Source organism: Chelonia mydas, chromosome 3, assembly GCF_015237465.2.
Source record: "Chelonia mydas isolate rCheMyd1 chromosome 3, rCheMyd1.pri.v2, whole genome shotgun sequence".
Lineage (NCBI taxonomy): Eukaryota > Metazoa > Chordata > Testudines > Cheloniidae > Chelonia > Chelonia mydas.
Window position 1 is genome coordinate 11,694,251 of NC_057851.1, and position 26,557 is coordinate 11,720,807.

The following is a 26,557-nucleotide window of genomic DNA, read 5'->3' on the forward strand; positions in this document are numbered from 1 at the left end:
ATAGACTCCTCCCTCCATTTGAGAACCCTGGGTTGTCAGGTTCCTCTGTGGCACGTCTTTCATGAGGGCAAAATCAGGACAGCCAGTCCTACAGGCCCCATTTCAGGAAAAAATACTTATTCAGCACAATTCTTAGGCATACACTTATATTTAGATATGTGCTTATGTCCCAAGTAAGCTGAGTCAAATGTATTCCCACTAAATGATCTCTTGCAGCCACTTTATAGTGCATGAGGGTGCATTTTGTTCTCCAGAAGGTAAAAACCAAAACCAAAACAGAATGAGTTAGGTGAAAGGAGGAGGGGGCGAGGGAGAGATAACAGTCTTTTGAATTTTTAAACGAAGACTAAGATTACACCCATTTTGTGTTTGCTTTCCATGAATATTCTGTTGAGTGAATTTACCAGGGGAAACCTAAAGTAGATATTAGAAAATATTTGTGCATTGTCACAATCATTCACATCAGCAACCTGATTCTAAGAGACACACTCGCCCAATTAGGGACCAGAAATATATCAAGTAACATAAGTGTCCAGTTGGAAGAAAGCATATTTCAGATGTATGCACCAAGTTACTTAAGAATTAGCCCAAAAACGAGGAATGATTCACAAACATTCTAGGTTGTTCATTTTGAGCAAATATTTTTTTTTCAAATGCAATATTTTCACAGACAATTTGCAAACAGAAAAGTAGGTAAAAAGTTAAATAAATGAAAATAAATGCCAACAAAAGATTCTGGACTTTGGATGAAGAGACTTTATTACCAACAAGGAGAGCCAAGAAATTACCAACTAGCAGCTTGTCTCCACTCGGTGTGGAAGGAAGCATTGGACCCATTTGTGGCATGCACTCCATATGCTAACATACAGACTCTCACATGAAGCTGTTAAATGTGAAGCAACTCACGTGAGGAAACGAGGGTGCCCAAGAGAAACCTTACGAAGAACCCTTAGCAGGGATGGCAGAACAGTAGATCACAGAGCAGAATGAAGCAGCAGCTAATGACAGAAAGGGATGGAACAGAGTGGTTTCCATCCTGTGTGAAAAGGATGTAAGAAATAAGTAACACTAATCTATAATGATTGCATGTTACTTATCCTTTCTCTACGTAGCATGTGTGTGTATACCAATCCACCTGAATTGCCCATGACCTACACGCACTAATATGTGTGTGTGTGTTTCCAATTAACTATAATTCTCCTTCAGTTGCTGATTTTGTGTGAAATTATCTGTTTCTTCTACCTCTAGCCTGAAGGGTTAATCACATGACTCCTTTCAGAACCATTGCCAAGTTTATCTGCGCTACCGTTTCATAGCAGTAGGTGAGTAATATATTGTTTCCCTCCTCCGCCCACCAAGAGAGCTTGTTTTGAAGTTAGAGGTAGGAAGTATGCTAAATTAAAATCAGGGCAATGTGCTAAAGGTAGCTCTCCTCCCTATAATCTGACTTTAAGAGACATACCCTAAACACTATGTTCTTTTATCAGTGACATAAAGATTAAAACACGACCATTTTTCCAGCTGCCTTGGAAGGGAACTCGGGTACAATGAAGTGCAGATAGGTCATATTTTTAAACTTAAGATTGTCAAGAGTCTTTACAGAAAGCTTCTGTATACAACTAGAGGTAGGTGAACAGTTGGAGATAGGAGCCAAATCCTCAGCTGGTGTGAACTGGCATAGGTCCATTGATCCTACCCAACATCTCTTCTCTGCCCTATGCAGTTATCCATATCTAGAACGGATGTCATACCAAAGTTAATTAAGATTCCTATATGTTCAGACATGGGTTTTTTCACTTTCAGTTCAAGGCCAGGCCTATTACCAGAAATAAAACCACCAAAATATCATGCAAAATAGGGGCTGTATTTTCAGATAAATCCAGAAGAAGGTCTGCAAGAAATCCTAGGGGATAGGTGGGAGGCCACTTTGCACCAAATTTCCTTGCCGAGTTTTGCATGGGAAGAACTGTGGCCTCTAACACTGAATAGTAGAATTTCCAAGTGGAAGATAATTTGCAGATGCAAATGAAGGAGAAAGGAGGTTCCTGTGTTCAAATCTTCTCCGTTTTATGGGTCAAACCATAATGTGCAAACATTGGGTGCACGCTGATTTTGCCCATGCTCAAATGAAGACCAAATTGAGGTCACTTTGAAAATTTAACCCAAGCAGGTCACATAGTCTGGTTAAATGTCAGATATATTTCCACCCAGATAAGAATGACTTTTTGGTTAAACACTGCACTGGGACTAAGGAGACTTGGGTTTAATTTCTGACTCTGCCACAAGCAACCTGTCTAACCATGGGCAAGTCAAATAATCTCTCTGTGTTTCAATTCCCCAAAGGCAATACTAATCCTTCCTTTCTCCTTTTGTATATTTTGTCTATTTAGACTGCAGCTCTTAAGGGCAAAGACTGTCTCTTACGGTGTGTGTGTGTACTGTGCTTAATATAACCAAACTCTGATATTGGTTGAGTCCTTGGTGCTATCATAATGACAATAGCAAATAATTAATCCTAACTGCCCTATTTGTTCCCTCATGTGTACTATCATGAACACGAATAACATTCTATCTCACTTCTACAATCTGTGGCTCAAGGTGTGATGCAAAACCTTTTGGTTCATTGTACGATGCGAATTTATAAAAGACTGAAAAAAGTGGATTTAAAAAAAAGAGAGATGTGATTCAACTGAATGCTCTGACAGCAAGAATGCAGGTGAACATGGGATGGACTGCAGTCTCTCTGAGGCCACCTCTGGAAGCTGGTTCAGGCATGTGGATTTTGTTTGAAATGAGTTTGACAATCTTGAACAACACTTTTGAGCAAGAACATAAAGACCTTCGTCATACACTAAAAATGCTACTGGGGTGGGGTACATTTTCTGGAAGAAAAAAACTGACAACTTTGTTATATTACATGACAACTTGACCCTAAGCTGAAAAGGATTTGACTGAATGTGTTGCCAAAGTTATTGGAAAAAAATGTACATCTGGTTCAGAATAATAACTAACTTGTATATAGTGTTTTTCATAGATAGATCTCAAAGGGAAGGTCAGTACCATTATTCCCATTTTACAGATGGGGAAACTGAGGTAAGAGTGAAGTAACTTGTCCAAGGTCACCTAGCATGTCAATGGTAGAGTCAAGAATAAAACCCGGACCTCTTAAGTCCCAGCGCAGTGTTCTATTCACGAAAGAGGAGGACTCTACTGGCTACAACACCTCATAGAATAGATGACACTTTGGTAGCATTAGAAAACCTACCTCGATTGCTCTTACCTGGAATATGTCAGACAGTCATTATATGGGACTGACCAAGCTTGAAACTGATGAGTCCAGTTGTGAAATTCAGCTCCGAATCAATCCAGCACTAGTAACGGATGGAGACCTACTTGTTACAAACAGAATTCATTCCACCATTTTTACTTAAATAAGCACTTAACCATCGTGCTTTCTACTTTAAAAAAAAAAATCTAAGGCAGTTCCAAGACACAAATCTTTGGCAATATTATAAAGCCATAATAAAGAATCCACAATCTGGGGTCTGATCAAAGCCCTCTGAAGTCAATGGAAAGACTTATTGACTTCAGTGGGTTTAGGACCAAGTCCATAGGGACCATTTCTATAAGATGCTTACTTAACACCTCATAAGAGGCTCTCAGGACCTTCCTGAATTGAGGCTCATAGGCCCTAATTCTAGAGATTTACACGCATACTTAAATGTGTACATATTAGTAGTCCTGTTGATTTCAGTGGGTCTACTTGCATGAATAAAATTAAGCCTCCTCTTGCTTTGAATTAGTTCAGTTGAACTGCTCACATGTGTAAAGCTAAACACGTGTAAGTCTTGACAGAATCAAGGTGTAAACCATCAATTTCTGTTACCATCCTGAAAATAAGCCACATTTTGTCCTTATACCTGTCTTTTTAACCAGAGGAGAATCTGGGGGATAAATTTCAGATTAATTGGACAGACCACTTTTGAGATATCTGCCTTTGAAAAATTGTATATTCTTTTTTTTTTTTTAGTTTCCCAACATTTCTTGTTAAGCATATATCTCAAAAACTGCTTTCTCTAAACTTATTAGCAGATTATATAATACACAGAATTTATATAGAACTTTATATCATATAAGTGCTAACCAAACACCAATTAATTACTCTTTATAATTCTCCTGTGAGATAGGTAAATATTGTTATCCCCACTTTACACATGGTGAAATTTCCAGATGCCTAAATGAGAGTTGCATCAGTTTTAATTTAAGGTGTGATTTTAAACGGATTTAGTTAAACTGGTGTAAACCTGTGTACAGACACTCTTAGTGTGGTTTAAACCAGATTTATTACAGTTTAGTTCAACTTGATTAGGAAGAGGTTTAAGTTAAGTCAAAATAAGACACTCTTAAACCAAAATATGAGTATCCACACATGGGTTTGCACAGGTTTAACTAAACTGGTTTAATTAAACCAGTGCAAGTAGGTGTGTAAATGAGGTCTGCTATGCTAAGGGGTTAAGGCTCAAATTTTTAGTGTGTCCACTTAGACACATGCAACAGTACATGACCATTTCATGATTTCCTGTTTTGCTTATTGTAGCTAATATTAGCCTATTCTGTGCTGTTTATTCTAGCAATAGTCACATTTTGTCATTTTATATAAAGTGCAAATGCCACAGGCCCTTCAGACATTGTCTGCTCTGCACACATGGTGAACCCACCTTTAAAAATGTTCCTCATAAATCTTTCCCATCACCTTAGTTTTGCAATCATTAAATTGGGGTCGGGAAGGGGGAGAGGAGAAAGGAATCATCTTACAGTCTATTCCAGGCTCACTTTTATAACAATTCTCAATTTCTCCTTTTTTACTGTTTTTTTTTTCTCTTTTACTCTAAGTCATCTTTTTACATTGCAAACCCAAGTTATTATTTCCTGGAGGTTTACACAGGAAACCTCAGATTGTCAGTTCGTTTAATGTCACTTCACTTTATGCTTCATGCCAGTTTTAAAGCTCAGCAAGAATTGACAATGCGAGCCTTTCACGGCATCAGCTGACTGTGCTCTCTTTGACAGCAAGATTTCAAATCAAGGATTTAATAAACTAGTAGCTATTCCAGTTAGCAGGGAAATGTTCTTTCAATTCCACCACTTAAGGAACATCAAACAAACCTCAGCTGTACAGTTAAGATTATAGCTAACTCTGAAATACAGCTTATTTGCATGCACACTGTCACCAGGTTTGACTGCAAGAGGAAAGGGTATGAAAACATAATTTACCTTCTTGAAATAAAGGTGTGCATGTGTGTGTGTGTTTAAATAAGTAAAAGAGTAGAGGTGATATATAAGATGGTGTAAGTTACCCACTAGTAAAAGTCTCTAGGTAGGTGTAAAGGAAGGTGAGTCTAAACTGCTGTAACTTACATGTTGAGTGGGCTGGAAAAACAGTGTTAGACTCACTCAGATAAGTCTAAACTAGAGTAATTTCCAGTGCCTTCAGAGTTTAGTTTACAGTAAATTAAACTCCGTTCCATTCCCTTACACCCTTTACTACATCTACTTACTGACCTATATCTTGCCCCAGCTCACACATCACCTCTGAATTTGGCCCAGGGCTCAAAGACCCTAGAGGTCAGTTTGTTGGAGGGAAGAAAAGAAGCACTTGTGAAGCATTGACAGGCAAAGGGAAGAAGCCCAGTGAAAGTCCCCATCTATAGAAGTCAATGAAAAGGCTCCTTAGTGTGTGTCTCTTTGTGCTGTGTCACATGGTCACCGCTCCTCCAATCAGAATGGAGCATGATGCATTATTGGAACAAGCGCAAACTCTTACAGTTAATCTGCAGACCTTGTTCTGTGGTACTGATGCAATGGGAAAATTGCAAGTACAATGGGCCTCAAACTCAGATTTCCACCTGTTCTCTCATGGTCAAATTGAACTGGTGTCCAGAGCTGTGATATAAAATATGCAGGAGTTTTCTTGGTTTGGTTGCATGTGTTTCATTGTTTCTGTAATTATACTTTAGCTAGTGCATTTTTTATGAGATTTACAAGGGTCTCCGAGGTAGTTGTTTGGGGGAGGACAATAACCTCTGTATGAGGTATTTCCTATAGGTCACTGTTGGACAGGGTACTAGACTCTATGGGCATTGCTCCCTTCTGGCTTGGCAATCCTATGAGCCTTCGTCACTATAATAAATGCATTTAAACTGTGTATAAAATATTCCCTGTTTTAAAATTACATGTTGATGGGTCAGCAGGAAATAAAACATTTCTTTTTTTTCTTCTTTAGGGTTAGATTGTGACTTCAGGCACAGCCTTGAGTTGGGGTCATGCATTAGACCAGCGGTTCTCAAACTGAGGGTCATGACCCCAAAGTGGGTCGTAACCCATTGTAATGGGGTCACCGGGGCTGGCGTTAGACTTGTTGGGGCCCAGGGCAGAAGCCCAAGCCCCACAGCCCAGGGCCAAAGCTCGAGCCCACTACCTGGTGCTGAAACCCAAGGGCTTCAACCCTGGGTGACGGGGCTGGGGTTTTGGCTTTGGCGCCTCTGCCCGGGGAGGTGGGGCTCGGACAGGCTCAGGCTTTGGTCCCCCTCCTGGGATGATGTAGTCATTTTTGTTGTCACAAGGGAGTCACAGTGCAATGAAGTTTGAGAACCCCTACATTAGATGCATTGCCCCAAGAGGAGCCCTGGGAGGCATTGTGCCTCTAGACACCCCTCTGAGTCACAAGTTCATCCTGTTTCCCCCTACACCTTGCTCTAGGGAAGGAACAAGGCACTTTGCATCTTTTAGTGGTGCAGTGTATGCCTCCCTTTGCAGCCGGTTAGCTGTTCTGGCTGGCAAGTAATGAGGGAGGTAGGGGCGGGCTCCAAAGCACCTCTCACTCACTACCGTTCTTTGCAGCTCTGACTCGCCCTGCTCTCAGCTCCTTGGTCTTTTAGTGTCCCCCAGCTGTGTTCACCTGCCACACCTGATGGCAACCCTGGCTCATGGGATGTGGACACCTCTGTCCCACTCCCTAGACTGACTCCGGTCAGAATCGCTTCACCCTTCGGCAGCTCTCCTTGAAGCTACAGAGGTTCTCTTCTCCCTGGGGATGTCTGTGTAAAATTACCCACTCGGGTCTGCCTCCTTTGCTGTCTAGGTAGCAGCTCCCCTTGCTGGGTCCAGGTCTTTCTCCATCAGCCCCCCGGATCTGGGCCAGCTTGCCTGTTCAGAAATGCCTCTCCTGCTCTAGGCAGCTACCGCTGCTTTTTAAGGCAGTTTTCTCCAGTTCATCTCTACACCCAATAGGGGTTGGTAAAACAATTTCCTTCTCCACCCTCCAAGGGATTGTCTATTAAAGAAAAGGAGACCCTTAGTAATTAATGGCTGCCTTTCAAAGGCTTCATGACCTAGCTTAGATACCTCCTTTCACATAGCAGATTGTCTGGCTGTATCTAGTTTTGGTCAGGCCCCTTGTTAAACCCTCAAAGACATTTTCTTTTACCAAGAAATATTAATTATGGGCAGGTCTACTGCAGCCTCCGCCCCCTCACATCCTTACAGGAGGTAGCACTGGGCAAGCAGCCCCTACTCTCCCTACCATGTCTGGAGTCACAAACTCAGCAGGGATTGTGTACAAGAATAAGGGCAGTCAGTGGTGCAGGAATGAGCGGTGCTGTAGGTGCTGCCGTACCCTCAGCTTCAAGGAGTAATGGAGGGATAGCTCAGTGGTTTGAGCATTGGCCTGCTAAACCTAGGGTTGTGAGTTCAATCCTTGAGGGGGCCATTTAGGGATCAGGGCAAAAATTGGGGATTGGTCCTGCTTTGAGCAGGGGGTTGGACTAGATGACCTCCTGAGGTCCCTTCCAACCCTGATATTCTATGATTCTAAAACAAACACCAAATATAGGGTTTATATCAACACCCCCACTATAAAAATTGTGCCAGCACCGCTGAGAACAGTGACAATCTGATGCTGAAGTGCCCAGCAACTCGTCCTAGAAGATTAGTTGAGAGGATCCTGTTCCTTCCCATAACTATCCTCCCATGATACGTTTTTGAAAATTTCAGATTTAACCTTTTCCAGGAACCCTAAACAGAGCAATTTTTTTTTCAGGGACTCCAGTATGTTGTCCCCACTCTTCCACCAAAATACCTAATACCAGTTTTTGTTGGATACTAGAATTTCTGCCTCGGCACACAGTAACTTATTAGTTAGTCAATTAGGTGGGCTAATTGAATGAGTTTGTATGAGAGGGGGCTCAGACATGCCTGGAGAATGTGGGTAGTGCTGTTTTCCCACTCAAGGGAGTAGAAACCAACATGACTGGAAAGTAGTCATGGGTGACGGTACATCCTAACCTTGTAACCAGAACCACCATTGTTCTTAAAATGCACAGAACGTGGTTGCCTGCTGGAGAGGTTGTCCCAGCTTCCCTCTTGGATGAACAGTTCTATGTAAACCCCAATGAGCAGAGATGCTAATGATGATGACACATTGCCAAGAATCTTCAGAGGCAAATTTAAACCACTGCAGGCCAGGTTCTCTCGTCGGGCTAAGCTGTGCTTGGTGCAAGACTAGAGAGGATGGGGCAATGATGGCTTTCAGCATCTTTGTGCTGTATCTGAGCCACGTAAGGTCTGGGCTGGTTCCTACTATGCGTTTAAGTAGCCTTGAGGGATGCTGTATCTTGCACCAGCTACTTATGGCCCCAAGGGGCTGTTCCAACAGCCAGGAATCAACTGGGTATAGCAGCATTCCCTCCTCTTTCCCTTTCTTCTCGCTATTCCTCCTCCACCAGGAGCAACACAAAGCTCCTGCAGTGAGGGACGGAAGCTGCTCCTGTGTATTTTATAACATGACAGCTGAGAGCAGTGAGAATATCACACAAATAATTTATTCCAAAACATATGCTCACATTAAATAGCACCTTACCTTACAAGTCTTACCACTGAACTCAGCAGAACAAGTTGTGGAGTAAGGTGCAACCCGACGTCAGTGAGCGTATCACAAACCGATGTTCAGTGGCTAATTCTTGATCTGCACAGTCACCCCGTGCTGGTGCCGCTGGTCAGCCACCGCAAAGAATTAAAGGAGTAAAAAGCTCTTTTACTTCTGATACTACACTGCACAGCGTACACCATTCACAACCCTCAACAACTACATGTTTTATTGGTCCTACAAAACCCAGGAACCATTTTACATATCCTTGGGAACCATCTACTGGCAGCTTGTATAGTAGCAAACTATTGGTACATATACAGACATAGAGCATTCTTGTAACTGTATTATTTCTGTTTCCCAACTGGATGTCTTATGCACAACACAAATTGCAAACATTGCCACTGAAGGTACCATTCGAACACCGTGCTCTCTTGAGTGCAACATTGTTTCTGTGTGCCAGCTGAATAATTTACATAACTAGGCAACATGTTGTAAAGTGAGAATTTTAGAATAAAATATACCATTTGAAATTTGCCCATAGTGAGTATTAGAACATTCAAGCTTGAAATTAACTTTTTGTCTGTGTCCTAGTGAAAGGACACGCATGCAAATGTTTGTAGAAAGCAAACACAAAAAGGTTGAGAATATGCTCACACTGAAAATGGCTTTGGGACCCAGATAACATTTATGGAGAAAAAAATCATTTACCTCTAGCCAGGGCACACAGGTTTCGGAATTGATGATGAAAAAACGCAGCTGTTCACAAGCACAATTCTTCTGCCAGTTACGTCCATGGCAAACTCCTACTGATGTCAATGGGAGCAGGACTGAGCCCCTGCATTTCACATAGACCAGAAGACATAAACATACGATCCATATTCCCTGTCAATGTGGAATTGTTTCTCTTTTTACTATTAATGCTTAGTTCTGCTGTGAATCCGTCCTGGGTGACCCTGGGTAAGTCACTTAGATTCTCTGTGCTTCGGTTCCTCATCAGTAAAATGTGGATAAGAGCTCTTCCCCACCTACTAGGGATGTGGTGAGGATAAATGCACTAAAAATTGTGAGATGTTCAGATACCATGGTGATGGGAGACAGAAAGTACCTAAGATAGATAAATATTCTTCATTGTTATGGCTTGCCCGGTTTTAAATTACTCAAGTGATACTTCTCAGCATCCACTATAATACTGAAGATCTCACTGTTAAGAAATGCAAATAGGTATGTGCATGTTTAGTAGTTCCTATGAGAAGTATATTCAGTCGGACAGATCCTCAGCTGGTGTAAAGCAGTGTCACTTCTTGCTGAAGTCAATGGAGATGTGCCAATGTACACCATCTGAAGATCTGGCCTAATATATATTTCTCTGCCCATGGCTGGGATTTTCAATGGAGCGCAAGGGAGTTAGGCACCCAACTCCTTTGAAAATCACAGCTATAGAAGATATTTCTTTTTACATGTGTTTTAAACAGTCAGTGCACCCTGCACATTGAGATAGTATAGCCCTTTTCTTGTGAAATACTTACACTTTAAGTTGATGTTTCACTGCAACCAGAATTGTAAGTTGCACGTTGTTATGCATTGAAATAGCAGCTGCCACCTGGCTTTAGTATAAATGGAGTTTCATTGCACCTGAATGCACCAAAGGCCAGATCTAAAGCCGATTCAACTCTATTGACTTCAGTGGAATGTGGGCCAGGCCCTATAAGCAGTTTCTCATATAATTCTTTGCAAGGATTTTGAATTCAGGTATTGAGACCCTGTCCACTTTCGAAAGGATTTGTCAGTAGGACTATACTGGCAAAGTCTCCTCTTTTCGACACTAGAAAGACAAACCCTCCCGTATGGAGATGAAGCTTATACCGGCAGAAGAGTTCTTTTGCTCACGCAGCTGACGCCATTTCCCTGAACAAAGTAAGTTAAACCAGCAAAAAGAGTTTTTTGCCCGTATAACTAAAGAACATAGGAACGGCCCTCCTGGGTCAGACCAAAGGTCCATCTAGCCCAGTATCCTGTCTTCCGACAGTGGCCAATGCCAGGTGCCCCAGAGGGAATGAGCAGAACAGGTCGTCATCCAGTGATCCATCCCCTGTTGCCCATTCCCAGCTGCTATGTCTACGTTAGGGTTCTTGCTGACACAGCTATGTCGGTCAGGGCTGTGATTTTTTCCACATTCCTAACTGACATAGCTATGCTGGCAAAGCTTTTAAGTGTAGACCAGGAGTTTTCAGTTTTCCTGTCAACCCCATTCCAGTGATTTTTTCCCCTCCAACTCAGGCTCTTTTGGGAATGCCTTGCTGTGTTATGCCCTGAAACACAAAGCATTAACAGGCTTTTAGAGAGTGCCAACACATGGTGGAGGTGGCTACTGACTCTGTTTTCCATAAAACTGGTGTTAATAGGCTCTGGAGGGGTCTCTCAGTAAAGAACTAGGGACTTCAAGCATTTATTAGCTGGCTTGATTCTCCTAGAACTATCCAAAGTGGGAAACCCTAAATCTGGAGAAAAGCCATGTTTGTAAACACAAATGAGAAGCTACTAATGAAGTATTTTTACAGTTCAAGTTAGACGTGTGACCTTATAAAAGTTGATGAACTGCTATTGTGTTTTCATCTAAGCTGTTTGTTAATTTGTTTGTTAAGTGGCTCAGCAGAGTAACTGCTGAATGCCTGTGGAATCACGCTGCTGCAAGAGTTAAAACTATAGGCCTGCACTTGGGGGGTTTATGCTGTAGATCCTGCTGCTTTTTGGGGGGGGGGTGGAGGGTGGGAATAGGTGAAATAATAAAATAATGAAACGAGAAAAGCAGCTTGCATTATTTTGCTCTTACAATAACATTTTTTAGGCCATTTTACTTGTTATTATTGAGACTTAGTTTTGGAGATTATTCTGATGACAACAGTAATAAAAGAATTTATTTAATTTATTTATGTATTGGTCTGGCAACCTCATTTCAGGGCTTTGGGTAAGAGAGGTTATTTCTGGACTTGATTAACAATTAACTCGAAATAGCTGACCTATCATATTAGAACAGCAATGATGTAATTGAGCTGGCCCCTGAAAATGGCAGGTTGGAAAATTGCATGCCACATTTTTCAGAGGCAGTGATTGTAACTCTGTGGTAGGGATGGGGAAAATGCTGTGGAACATATATGATTGCTTGCTGTTTCCACTCTGTCCCCTCCAGAACCTTCACCCATTCCTGCATCTGAACTCAAATCTAGTCACTTTAAGATTCTAAAAAGCTCTGACTGACACAGGAAGTTGAAGTGTCAAAGCCTCATTTGCAGGCTAATGCCTCAGTCCTGCAAAAAGACCTACCTGTGTGGACAATTAAGTCCACACAGAATCATGTTGACTTCAAGCCAATGAGAGTGTTCACGGTGAGTAAAAAAAAACTGAATAAGTATCTCAGGATTTGGTCCTAGGTGTTTATTGTTTCACAAATATTGATGCATTACCTTTTAGCATTCAGTTATCTTGAACAGTACACTGTTGCAATTTATACCCATCCCTTTCAAAGGGAATGTGTTAAACCTAAAAAGTAGAGCTGGTGAAAAAAAATTCCATCAAAACTGAGTTTTTGACTAAATACTTTTTCTTTTTTTGCAAAGGGGGTCTGCTTTCTGTGGGGAAAAAATCATTTTTGTACCCAAAAAATGCCTGAAAACCAAAATATTTTGTCCACAACCAAAATATTTTGGATGAAAACCAAACTATTTTGATTCAAATATTCTCCCATGGTGCCTCATAGAAGTTGTCTTTGAATTTCTCATTTCTTCTGTGTGCTGGTCTCTCCAGCCAGATGACATCTCCCATGATGCAACCACCTTGCTTCACCCTGAGGGTAGGCCATGGTGCATCATGGGAAAGGTAGTCTGACCAGGCATCCCAGACTACAGTGGAGAATGGGAGCATGAGGCACCTAAACTAACATTCTCATGATGAGCCACGGCAACATTTCTTAAGCAAAATATGTCAGTTTTCATCTGAAAAATTTCAGTTTTTGATTTTTCTCTGAAAAGTACAAATTTCTAATGAAGAAAGTCCATTTTCTAATCTTCTCTGCTAAAATGGTGTGACCTTATGTTCCCATGGTTGGACAGATAAGGGTGGCTGTAAGAAACTCTCCCAGGTTGGCTCCCTTTTATGAATGCAGTATAGAAAAAGTGGATGCAACCTTCCAAAAAGGAGGTACGATCAAAGTCAGATCCTTAGAGTTCAACATGTTATCTTCAAACCACCATGTAGGAAAAGGATCAAAAAGGAGATTTCAGTTGTCTACTCCATACATAGAAGTGCAGCAGAGTTGGGTCATTGCTCTTTGGGAAACCTATAGAATGGGAGATGGCATCCTGGAAAGCAGTGACTCTGAAAAGGTTTTAGGTTTCATAGGGAACAAGCAACTCCACATAAGCTCCCTATGCAATGCTGTGGCATAAAGATCGAATGCGGTCCTTGGATGTATAAACAAGGAAGTAGTGAATGGGGGTAGGAAGGTGATTGGCATTGTTGGGACCTGTACTGGAATGCTTCATCCAGGTTTGGCGTCCAGATTTTAGAAAGGATGTAGTAAAATTGGAGAGGGTGCAGAACAGAGTCACAAAAATAATTTGAGGGCTGAAGAAATGCCTTACAGTGGGGGACTTAAAGAACTCAATGTGTTCAGTTTATCAAAAAGAAGACTGAGACATGACTTGATTATGGTGTTTAAGCACCTTCATGGAGAGAAAATACCAGGCACTAAAGGGCTCTTTAATCTAGCAGAGAAAAGCGTATAAGAACCAATGGCTGGATGCTGAAGCCAGACAACTTCAAATGGAAAATTAGACAAAATTATTTAATGGTGAAGGTGATTAACCACTGGGACAAACTAACAAGGGAAAAGGTGGATTGTCCATCTCTTGATGTCTTCAAATCAAGACTGGATGCCTTTCTGGAGGATCTGCTTTAGCCAAACACAAGTTATGCTTTAGTCAAACACATATTATTGGGTTCAGTTCAGGAGGTAATTGGGTGAAATTCAGCAGCCTGTGATACACGGGGGGTCAGACTAGATGTCCTCAATGGTCTTGTCTAGCCTTAAACTCTATGAACCTATTAATCGTCTCTGGGATAGATTTGACTCTGAAATAGGGCAAAATTACAATCCTAGTTCATTTTATTATGTAGCTGGTTTTTATGACTGAATATAACCACAACAGTGTTTCCAGAAACATGGGCGTCGAGTCATTTACCATTCCAAGAATGCACTGGTACAGCAGCAGTGATAATATATGGATTGCGCTATTAGAAACGGTAAAATGTAAGAGGAGAGAGATAGATAGATAGATCTTCTTGCACTTTACCATGTCTGTTATTATTTCATATATACTACACTCACATTTTTGAAAGTATGTTAAGGATGAAATGGTAAGCACTCAAAAGTTAGGAAATGCTAGATTATGGTGGTCGGTGGTCCTTCATTTGGCCCCCTTGTACCTATGCATTATGATACAGTCTTTAATTACATGATCAAATACTATTTTTTCCTATTTCATTCACTGCACAGGATGGATGGTGCTCACCATATGGACTCTTCAATATTTCTTTTTTGATCCTCATTGTTTAGTGTGCAGCCCTGTGCATTATTTACTGCATCCAGACTCTGCACTGAAATACAGAATTATTAATGTATATGTGTTTTTTTTCTACGGTGGTCTTTCACAACACTCCAGAGAGGTGAGGCGGTGTTGTTATCCCCATTATACACCTGGGGAAATGAGGCATAGACATTAAAGCCAAAGGTGACACCTAATTTTGGGTACCCATATTGAGAAGCCTAGCGCCTGGTTTTTTAGAGCACTTTATGTACAAGGCCCAGATCTCATTGACCTCAGTTACAATTGTGGATGCTCCACACCTTCTGCAAATCAGACCCCCAGTGTTTCAAACTGAGTACCCAGAAAATTAGGAACACGCAATTAGTGGCTACGAGTGAAAAGTCTGGTTTACGTGACTTGCCCAGCATGACAGAGGAACTCTGTGGCAGAGGCAGGGAAAGACTCTTTCTCCAAGGCAGCTTTCAACTGCCTTAACCATGAGGCCATCCTCAGGGATAGCTCAGTGGTTTGAGCATTGGCCTGCTTAAACCCAGGGTTGTGAGTTCAATCCTTGAGGGGGCCATTTGGGATCTGGGGCAAAAATTGGGGATTGGTCCTGCTTTGAGCAGGGGTTTTGGACTAGATGACCTCCTGAGGTCCCTTCCAATCCTGATATTCTGATTCTTCCTGCATTTCCCTGCCTCATTCATTACATACCTTTCAACTTCAGCAACAAATGAGGCAGGGCTCCTACAGGCAACATCCTCCTTCACTACACAACCCTTATGCATTGCCAGAGCAGTCTATTCTGCACACTGAATGGGGCAGAGGTCTTGTGGAAAATGTAGTATCTGCCACATGAGAACTGACTCTGGGTCGCCTCACTTCCAGTCCCAAGTACTATCCGTTGAACAACACTGCAGCTTGTTATCTAAATGCTATGTGTCGAGGAGATTTGTCACATCTGACACAATTTCTGCATGCTGGGTCAAAAGGAGCAGCAAATAAGGGCTCTTTAACAAGACCTAGCTCTTATCAAGAGCTTTTCATCAGTAGAGCTCAAAGTGCTTTGCAACAGAGGCCAGTATCATTATCGTCATTTTACAGATGGGCAAACTGAGGCATGGGCAGAGGAAAGTGACTTGCCCAAGGTCACCCCGCAGGCCAATGGTGGAGCTGGATATAGAACTCACATCTCTTGAGATCCAGTCCAGTGTGCTATCCACTGGGCAATGCAGACACCCTTAGGTAAGATGATCTCTTCTTTACGTGGTACATGGGCTTTCACTCAAACCACATTCACATGACTTTCTGTTCACATTGTAAATGTCACAGCTTCACAGATGTTTAGGGCCAGAAGGGACCATTCTGATCATCTACTCTGACCTCCTATATAATCCCAACATTTCCACAGATTTGACAGGCTGCAGTTTACCCTTTCCTGCTTTGGAATCCTTTTTTTGTCCCTTGGTACTATTTTATCCTGTGGGAGACAATCAGGGCCTATAATCATTGTCATCCACACATGTAACATGTTGCATCTGTTGCTTATAAGCTGCGTTGTAAATATAACGCAGTGTGTGTGTACAATTTTAAATGATTCATTTTTTGGTAGTGATTAATTTAAAAAAAAAAAAACCATTCCTGAGATGTGAACTGCTATCCTTTGACACCAGACAATTGAGAGAGAGAGCTGGCTCCACGTGGGGACTTTTTGCTTACAGCTATGAGACAGTGCTGCACTTTCTCCTAATAACCTTGACCTGTTTTTCCTGGCTCAGCAGTAGCATCTGTGTCACATCGGCTTAGCATCTGTTTATCAATCTAACAGCACAAACCTGATTCCTGCTTCTATTCTCTTTAGTGCCCGGGATATTAAAATGACTGAATTAAACCAGCAGAGTTCAGAAAACACAAGAGTAGGAGACTGGAGCAGATCTGTGGAAAAGGTGGGGGGGCGGGAGGGGGACCAGTTTTAAGGATGACATTTATTTATGCTCAACAGACCTTTAATAAAGATTCATACTGGAGTAGCACCAAACTCTTGGCAGAATGGAGGGGCTCATTGTTTGAACCAGAAAAGTTTGGAATCTCCTGTGTCATTTCCTTCTATGCTTATATCTTTAAAAATACAAGGTGGCCTAATAATACAATAGATTACAGGTGATCTCTTTAATCCTCTTTCACTATATGTCTCCTATGATCTTCTGCCTCAATTGAATGAGCGATAGAATAGTGCACAATATTTTAGATTAGATCTTTATTCATGAGTTGTGGCAAGGAAAGGTGGAAGATCTGAAAGCAGCTTCCACTTTACCATGCCTAATAATGCAACCTATACATTATCAATTCTTCTCTAGCAGTGCATTCATAGATGCCCACATTGCTAGAAACACTGTATGGTTACATTGCATCATCAAAATCAGCTACATGATAAAATGCTATTTAACTTCTCCCTCCGACCACCACAGCGCCGCTTCCTAATTTCCAAACTGTATGTTACTCAGTGTGTGGGAATACTCCTTGGTCTGAGGCATTACTTCATTCTGAATGCTGGCCTGGGGAAAGAGAAGGGTTTGAGTGGGAATAACAGACTACTCCCACCTGGCCTAAGCCTTTTGGAATGCCTAGTGTGCAGGCCATTTTTATCAGTTTCAAAACAGCAGTTCATGCCACATGGCACTCAGAGCAAGACAGCTCTTGGATAACACAAGATATAGGGGATCCCATTCTGACCATTGTGTGGAGCTGTCCTTGTTGGAGAAAGCAGGAGTTATCAGCCCTGGGAATTGCATTCCTCTTCTCCCTCCCCCCGCCCCCAACAAAGCAGGACTGAACCACCAAAACTCAATGTTGTTGTTATTTATTTATATTATAGTGATGCCTTGCAGACCCACCTAAGACCCCCACATTGTGATAGGTGGTATACAAATATAGCACAAGATACGGATTCTACCCCCAAAGAACTTACTGTCTAGATCGATACGACAGACAACCAAAGGGAGAAAAGAAGTATTGAGATGGGGAACTCAGGCACAGAGAAATTAAATGACTTGCCAAACGTCACACAGGGAGACTGTGGTACGGCTGGGAATTGACTGCAGATCTCCTGAATCCCACTCTGGTGTCTTAACCACAAGGCCATCCCCTAAATGGAAGCAGCATTGTGAAAATACAGCTGATGGGGGTGTGGGTGTACAGTTCCAAGGTGTTATGCCTCTGAGAGACAGAGAAGGCCAGAATATCTGATAACACACAGGACCTTTCAGCATTATAATATTCCTTAATGGCATGCTGGAGAATGTGCTGAGTACAGACTTAGGGAGGAATTCCACACACAGAAACACCGACACCCACTTACAGGAACTTTGTAAGTTACTCCTTGGAGGTCTCTCGTCCCTCTACACTGGGGAGGCTTCATCTGGAGTACTGTGTCTGCTTTTGGACACTGTACTTTAAGAGAGGCATGGACCAACTGGAGAGAGTCCAGAGGAAAGAAACAAAAATGATAAGCGGTTTAGAAAACATGACCTATGAGGAAAGGTTGAAAAAATTTGTTATGTTTCGTCCAGAGAAGAGAAGACTGACGGAATACACAAAACCTGTCTTCAAATATGTAAGAAGTTGTTCTGAAGAGAACAGTGATCATTTGTTCTCCAAGTCTACTAGAGGTAGGGCAAGAAATAATTGGCTTGGTTTGCAGCAAGGGAGATTTAGGTTGGATATTAGGAAAAACTTTCTAACGGTAAGGTTAGTTAAGGACTGGAACAGGTTACCTAGGGTAGATTGTGGAAACCCCATCACTGGGTGCAGGTTAGATAAACAGCTCTCAGGGATGTCTAGGAATACTTAATCCTTCCAAAGCGTGGGGAATGAACTAGATAATCTCTTGAGGCCCCCTTTTCCATGCTTTTATCAATCTATCCCTGCTTAGCTTGTGAGATGTGATAAGCTCAAATGCCGTAGTGGTATGACTGCATGCCACTGATTTATAAGTATGTAAATCATTATATATGATTTCTTGAATATGCATTAAGGAATATTTAGGACCAGGTCCCCAATAAATGCAAGTTGGCCATATTTTCAACAGCCATGATTTGCTGATTGTAAAAGAGTGGGGGTGGGGGGAAAGGGGAGGAAATAAGTGGAAAGAAGAGACTCATCATGCTTGTGCAAAGCACCAGCTCCCAAGACCCTCTGACCAGGTCTCCGTGGGAGGTGTCTAGATGATTTACAGGTTAATGCATTTCTCAGGCCACCTCCAGTGACCTTAGCTTACTGATGAGATGAGTTAGAAAGAGGAAACTTGTGTAAACAATTGCTGAAACCTCCAAAGGAGTTTTTTTCTTAAAGGGAACTAAAGGATATAGTGGTTCGAAAAAGCATTTGTCTAAAGCTCTGCGGAGAAGCAGGAGGTTCCAATTTGAGTTTGATCCAAGTTATTGTTCTTGCAGAACTCTGCAAAATAGGATGGTGCACAGGAGTTGGTCATAAGACGAATTAGAAAGCTGAACCATTTCTTGGTATTTTTTTAATGCCTTTACACCGCCTATGTTTTGTTTCAAATTTTGCCTTAGAACAATCCCCAAAACACAAAACTCATCCAAAGTAATTTAATTTTATCTGGATAGGGGTCAAAATCACTGGATGTCACCTGGTTTCTATTCAAAACCATAAATACGACCAGACTCACTCAAAATCCGCGCTCCCCCCACCCACCGATTCACTGGGAAATTGGATCCAGGTTCACTTGGAAAAGTCTGGACACTTCCAAACTGGGCTGGAAATACAGGGCCTCTTCTAAAGTCCCTTGAAGTCAATGGAAAAATTTCTATTGGCTTGAACAGACTTTGGATCAGATCACTAGTGGGAGATTTCCAGTACTTTCTCTTTTAGTTATCAGCAATTAATAGGGGAGCAAGTTTTCCTGGATAATTTAGCTATATTCATTCCAGTTTTGTTCATCTTTATTTAACCTGAACTGATTTAGCCATTCCTGTTGGCTATTCCATCTACGCACCAGGGCTCTTCGGTTGTGTTTGGTAAGAAGTCATTGCTGAATGCAGTTGAAATACACATTGTTTAATAGATACATAGGTTTTAAAGCCAGAAGAGACCACTATGATCTTCAAGTCTGATCTACATAATACAGGTCACATGGTTTCACTCATTCTTGCACCTTACTAGAGGAGAATACAAAGTACTGCAACTCTTAGAAAATTCTAACATAACGTGGACATTGAACGTTCTTGAAACATGTTGGGTACATTCAGAATTCAGAGGGCTAGACCTTCTAGTCTGGCTGAGCTATGTTTTGTACAGGACCAGAGGGGTATAGCAGAGATGGCTTTAAGCCATGTTTATCCTCCCTCAATCCTGAGGTCCGCCAGGGATCAAACCTGTTCCCAGAATTAATTAGAGTAGCCCCAGGGATACTCTAACTTATGCCATTGTGCATGTGGCCCCAAGGGACTGTTCTGGTAAGAAACAGGTGGGAGCAGGTGTACCCTGGCTAGGATTCTCCTACTCATGCTCCCCATACCTGGACCCGGGTGGAACCATTACACCAGATCTTTGTCACCTGAATTATCCATGCAGAAGAAATCCACAAGGGGCCTCTAAAACTGGTTCTTTTCCAGCTGCAAACCAGCCAGAGCAGAGGACAGTATCCTGCTGGGGTCCTATCCTCATTGCACTTGGTGAATGGGCCCTGTTTTTATTATCTTCAGGAGAATAAGCAAAGTGAAGAAAATGTTTCCCCTTTGGCTTTAGTAACGTTGAGGGAATCAGGTAGCTCCAGGAGGGTCAGCATCGGTCAGTACTCTGCACACAGTTGCATACTTCCACCTTTGCGCTGGTGTTTTCTCTAATGGGATTTTTATTCCTCCTAGACTGTGGCCAGCTAGAAGAATATTTATGTGGTAGTAAAAAAACTTTAACAGAAAGCTGTTTGAATCTAATAGTCTCAGGTATTTCAACACATCTCCACTTGCCATGTGTCATGTTGAATTATGTCGTGTCCCACATGTGACAGTAGCCCATAATGTGACCTGTGTAACACAGTTTGAAATGGAATGCAATGGGAGGAGAATTTAAAAAAAATGTTCCTCTTTTGTGCAGGATAATGGCTTTGGATCCATAAAGAAAACCACCCCCCAAATACTAAGGAATTAATAAAGGGGAGAAGGTTAAGTGGCAAATCAGCAGTTGGCCTACAAGGAAAACAGAATTCACCTAAATAAATAAATAACAACAATAATAATAATAATAAATATGTTTCAGATATGCAGTAAATATCACATTTTGTACAAGAGCCTCTAATAACTGTACAAACATTAATTAAAAAATCTGACCTTGTGAACTAATTAAACCCCCACACAGAGCAGCAAGAGAGGCGCAGAGAGGACAAATGATCTGTAGGAAGTCCGGGACAGAGCCAGGACCCCAAAGGTCCTGATTTTCAGTCCTGTGCTTTAACCTCTAGGCAACACTGCCTCTCCAAGTGGTCCACTTACTTGGGTCCACTCTGCTTCTGGCTACAGCAAGTATTTGCTACTCTACAGGATGGTGTAGGGGGAAACAATTCCATCTGCGGCAAAGCCTTGAAAAGTCCTGCTCTCCCTATGCAGGGTGTGATCCTCTAGGGACATTATGCTATTTGTCTGGTAGAGAAAAAGCTGTTTTTCACTGGCAGAAACGGTGAAATTTCACCCTTCAGCAATTTGGTGAAAACTGATGGTTCTGGACATTTCCAAGCCTGGGCAGCAGAGGAAAAGGCCGCACCTTGCTAGCTGGTAGATGCCAAGAGATAATAAATAGCATTTTGAGGCTGTGCACCAGACTGTCCAGTTTAGTTTATTTGCTTTGCAATCCGAGTGCTGACACAGGGCTATATCCTCAGCTAGTGTAAACAGGAATTGCTCCTTTGGCTAATTTACAGCAGCTGAGGATTGTGCTTATAATACACAGCAAGAATTACACCAGGTTCAGTATGCCCCGTTTCCTCCATGGGTGTGGAAGGCCCTTCCTGCAGTGGAATCACCGTGTAGGAGGCAGAATTTTGGGAGACTGGGACTTTTCAGCTTGGAAAAGAGACGATTAAGTGGTGATATGATAGAGGGCTATAAAATCATGACTGTTGACAAAGTATATAAGGACGTGTTAGTTATTCCTTCTCAGAACACAAGAACTATGGGTCACCAAATGAAATTAATAGGCAGCAGGTTTAAAACAAACAAAAGGAAAACACATTGCTCAGTCAACCTGTGGAACTCCTTGCCAGAGGATGTTGTGAAGGCCAAGACTATAGCAGGGTTCAAAAAAGAACTAGATAAATTCATGGAGGATAGGTCCATCAATGGCTATTAACCAGGATGGACAGGAATGGTGTCCCTCGCCTCTGTTTGCCAGAAGCTGGGAATGGGCAACAGGGGGTGGATCACTTGATGATTATCTGTTCTGTTCATTCCCTTTGAAGCACTTGACATTGGCTGCTGTTGGAAGACATTCTCACCAGTGGGTGGAAGGTGCTACCATCCTGATTTGCACTGGCATAAATCATTATATCGAGGTGCAGGGCAATGAAGAATCAGCCCACTTACTGAAGAGAGCTGGTTGAAAAAATTTGGACAGAACAATTAGTCCATCAACTAACACAATTTCATTGAAATTCAAATGTCTCATGGGAATGTGAGAGGGACCAGGTGCGTGAGGCATGTATCAGTTCAGATGGAAAACATCAAAACATTTCATTTCACTTCATTTGGACTTTCATTAAAATATTCATTTGATTAATATAAAATATATTGTATTTATGTACTTTAATATTGTATAAGAGTCTAAACACAGTTGTAATGGGGTGCTCCCCACACCCCCTGGGTTCAGCCTCCTGGCCCTGCTCCCCAGTGAGTCAGGACCACTGCAAGCTGGTGTAACACCCGTGCTCTTTATTCCTGTGTCCGGTCCGCATCATCAAGCTCCAACTATTTACAGATTATTTACAGGGTTGGCCTAGCACAGGCCTCAGTGGCAACAGGGTAGCAGGCTCCTTCTGAGCCTACTCTCCCCTCCTGGTCTTCACCCCATCAGGCTCACTTCCTCCCAAGCTTTTAGCCCCAGTTAACGAGGCTGGCAGGTGTAACCAGTTTCCAGGCCAGTCCTAGCTAATGGCCCAGCCCCAACTCATTTCTCCTGACTGGGTCTGGGGGGACAGGAGGTGATTTCAGGGCAGCCTACTGCCCTCAGCTGGGAGGTCCCCTGGATCCTCCTCACAGGGTTTGTTGGTTCCCCACTCACAAAAGCCACCGTGTGTGGGGGGTGGACCACCCCATAGCTCTACTCCCACCCAGACGTCTGCATACCAAAAAGCAATCGGGTGGTTGCCCTCCCAGCTGCTGCCCCTTCTTGCCTGGCAGTGGAGCTGGGTGGGCCTGACCCCTGCACCGACAATCCTGGGCTTCTGTTGCAGGTACCGAGCCCAAGGGGGCCTGGCCCTCGCTGCCTGTAGGATCCCCATGCAGACATTCCCTGGGGCCTTCCCCCTTTGAACCTTGGACTTCCTCTCTGGGGGTTACCACAGCAGGGCACTCCTTCGGTCACTCGCTCTCCCCTTCTTTCCTATCTTCCCTCTGACTTTGTTATCTAGTACCTGCTTCTGTCTTCTGGGAACCTGGATTCTCCTCCTCACAGCGACGGAGGGTCATAGGGGTTCCCCACCCCTTTCCTGGGAGCTCCCTCCTCCTCCCACCTGAGGGACTCCTCTCACAGCCATTTTTCCTCCGTTGGACAGGGCCCCCAAACTGTTCCCAGCATGACAGGGTATGGCAGCCGGTCTACTACTCTCGCCCGTTGCCAGGCAAATTTGCCCCCAACCTCCAGGGGCACCTGCGCCATGGGACAGGGCCTCCAATCCCCGCGGATGCCTTCTAGCATCATTCGTCTCCCGGAGATAAACCAGTGCAGTTTCACCAGCCCATGCTGAATGAGGGAGCGGGCCGAGGCCATATCGATGAAACCCCTCTGGGGCTTCCTGCCCACCTGTACAGGGATGGTGGTCAGCTCTTGCCCCCGCTTCTTCCCACTCGTCCAACCACAAAATTCGGCAAGCCCACACTCCATCACTGGGCAGTCCTGGGATTTGTGTCCCTGCTGCCCACCATGCCAGGAGACCAGTTGACCTGGGTGCCTAGGGGCCCCCTTAGCCTTTTCTCTCTTTTTCTCCAGGCATCTCCTGGGGGTAGGTTCTCAGGGCTTCTTCCCCCAGTCCAGGTCACGGCCTGTCTGTGGCTCCCTTCAGGGAAAGTCCACCTCGGCATTTTGACGGCAGCCTTCAAGGTCATCGGCTGGTGCCTCCGGACCCAGACCTGCATGTTCTCCAGGAGGCCCTGCACAAATTGCTAGAGAATCATCTGGTCCATTATTTCTCCCACAGTCTGGGTGTTGGGCCATAGCCACCATGTAGCCCAGTCAATCAATTTCTGGGCTAAAGCTCAGGGCCGCAAACCCCCAGTCCACCCCAAACTTTTTCCTGTACTTCTCATCCGACAGCCCCATCCAGTCCAGGACAGCCGCCTTCTCTGCTTCATAATCTTTGGCCTGGTTGTTGCTTAAGGCCATATAGGCAGCCTGAGCCTCGCCAGCCAGATAAGGAGCCAGTCTTAGGGCCCAGGTTGCCTTATCCCAGCCAGCACCCATGGCTACCTGTTCGAAAGTACATAGGAAGGTGTCAGGGTCATCGGCGGGGCCCATTTTACACAGCCCCAGCCCTGTCGCGTTGTTTCCATCACTGCTCGGGGGACTCATCACCTGGTGCAGGAGCTGCTGCTGTATATTGGCCTGCTCCCGGATGAAGGCCTGGAGGGTTTTTTGTTGTTCAGCCTGCCACACGAGTAAGGCCTGCCTCTCAGCCTGGTGGGACTGTTGGAAAGCCTGCAGGGTCTTCTGCAGCTCTTCCTGCTGCTTAGCCAGCCACTGCACTGTGCTCTCCATTCTCTCGGGTGGCCACTCCTTGGCGGTGGCTTTCGACATCCCAGACAAGCCCCCACATGTAGCAGGGTTCTCACTGCGCCCCGCTGGGTTCAGCCTCCTGGCCCCACTCCCCAATGAATCAGGACCCCTGCAAGCTGGGTCAACACCCATGCTCTTTATTCCTGTGTCTGGTCCCCACCACCAACAATTCCTACTATTTACAGAGTATTTACACGTTTGGCCTAGCACAGGCCTCAGTGGTAGCAGGCTCCTTCTGAGCCTTCTCTGCCCTCCTCTCGGGCTCACTTCCTCCCAAGCTTTTAGCTGTTAACGAGGCTGGCAGGTGTGGCCAGTTTCCAGGCCAGGCCTAGCTAGTGGCCCAGCCCCAACCCATTTCCCGTGATTGGGGCTGGGATGGCAGGAGCTGGTTAGGGCTTCCCCTGCAGCACCCTGCCACAACAATGAATCAAATCACTAACACAGAAATGAAACATTTCAATGGTTTCAAATTGAAATGTGTTTGAATTTTCCTTTGCAGGGCATTTCAGTTCAGAACAAAAAGAAATTTAGAAATGTGGGAATTTCCTGCGGAATGGATATTCCAGTTCTCACACAGCTCTATTATTTAACAATATCCAAAGGCCAGAGTTCCAACAGAGCATAGGACAGTGGTGCAGTGTTACAATGGAGACATGGATATGGACACCATGTGCATTCACTGTTTAATGCATTTAATGTGTGACCTACTGGAGACTGCCACTCTATAATGTACGCTACAGAGGTTCGCCAGCGAGCTGCAAAGTACAAGCAAAATCAATAGGAATGTAGGGGTTAGTGCACTGTAGCAAAGCAACTGGGAACATTGAGTTGGATGCATATTTGGATTTGCATTTGGAAGGTCAATATTACTGCCAAGTCCCATCATTTAAAAGGAGATTTTTGTCCGTAAACATGTAGCTCCAACAGCATACACTTGCGTAAAATTTTATATTTAGTAGTTTATAATAGCATTGGTTTCCCCTTGCAATCTTCTGAATGCACAAACTGCTTTCTGCAGCAACCATCTATCTGTTGGTCTGTCTATCTTAAGGATTTATCCTGTTGTTCCCCTTATGTTAATATCTGAGCGCCTTCCATGTAACATCAGTAGCAATAGTGAAGTCCCTACTGTACTTCACAGAGTCTCTGGTGCTTCTCCTATGGGGAGTCAAAGCCCTGCTTGGGGGAGGGTTCATTTAATTTTTTTAAAATATTTTATTCATTTCCTCTCTCTGTTTTGGTTGGTAAGTGGTTAAGGGGAGAAGGGGCTGTCAGTTTTGTGAGTGTCATTCTCAGGGTGGACAGTTTTGGTGGGTGTGGGATGGAGACAGGGACTATAGCCAGGGGAGCTCATCAGCTGAGCAGTGGAGTTCTTGCTGCTCCCCCTTTTAGAGAGTGCCAGCAGGTTCACTCCCTCTGTGCACTAGGGAAGCATTGTGCTTTGCTGGCCAACAACAATGCCAACCAGAGCTCCGCCCCTCCACTCCACCCCTACTCCAGGGTGGGACTTCAAAGCTTTTGCTGTTGAATAAAGGAGTCACTTTAAGGGTGTGTCTACAATGCAATAAAAAATCTAGGGCAGTGAGTCTCAGAGCCTGGGTCAATTGACTCAGGCTTGCAGTGTAGACATATGGGCTCAGGCTGAAGCCTGGGCTCTGAGACTCAGCAAGAGCAGCTGGTTTCACAGCCCAGGCTCCATCCTGAGCCCAAACATCTACACTGCAGTTTTTAGCCCCACAGCCTGAGCCCCACGAGCCCGAGTAGCTGACCCAGGCCAGCCATGGCTGTGTTGTGGGTCTTTTATTACAGTGTAGACGTTCTCTATGACTCCATCTAGCCCAATGCCTGCACCCATCACAGTGTTTCAAGAGCCACACAATAGCCAAGTAATATAAATAAAAATAATAACTCCAACATGCTATGCATGATTCCTCTGCAGTGCAATCTATAAGGGCAATCTTTTCTCTCTTTTAATAAAGCCTTTATTGGAGAAATTTAACAGAATTATGCCCTAATTATAGGAGGGGTTTTTTTGTTTTGTTTT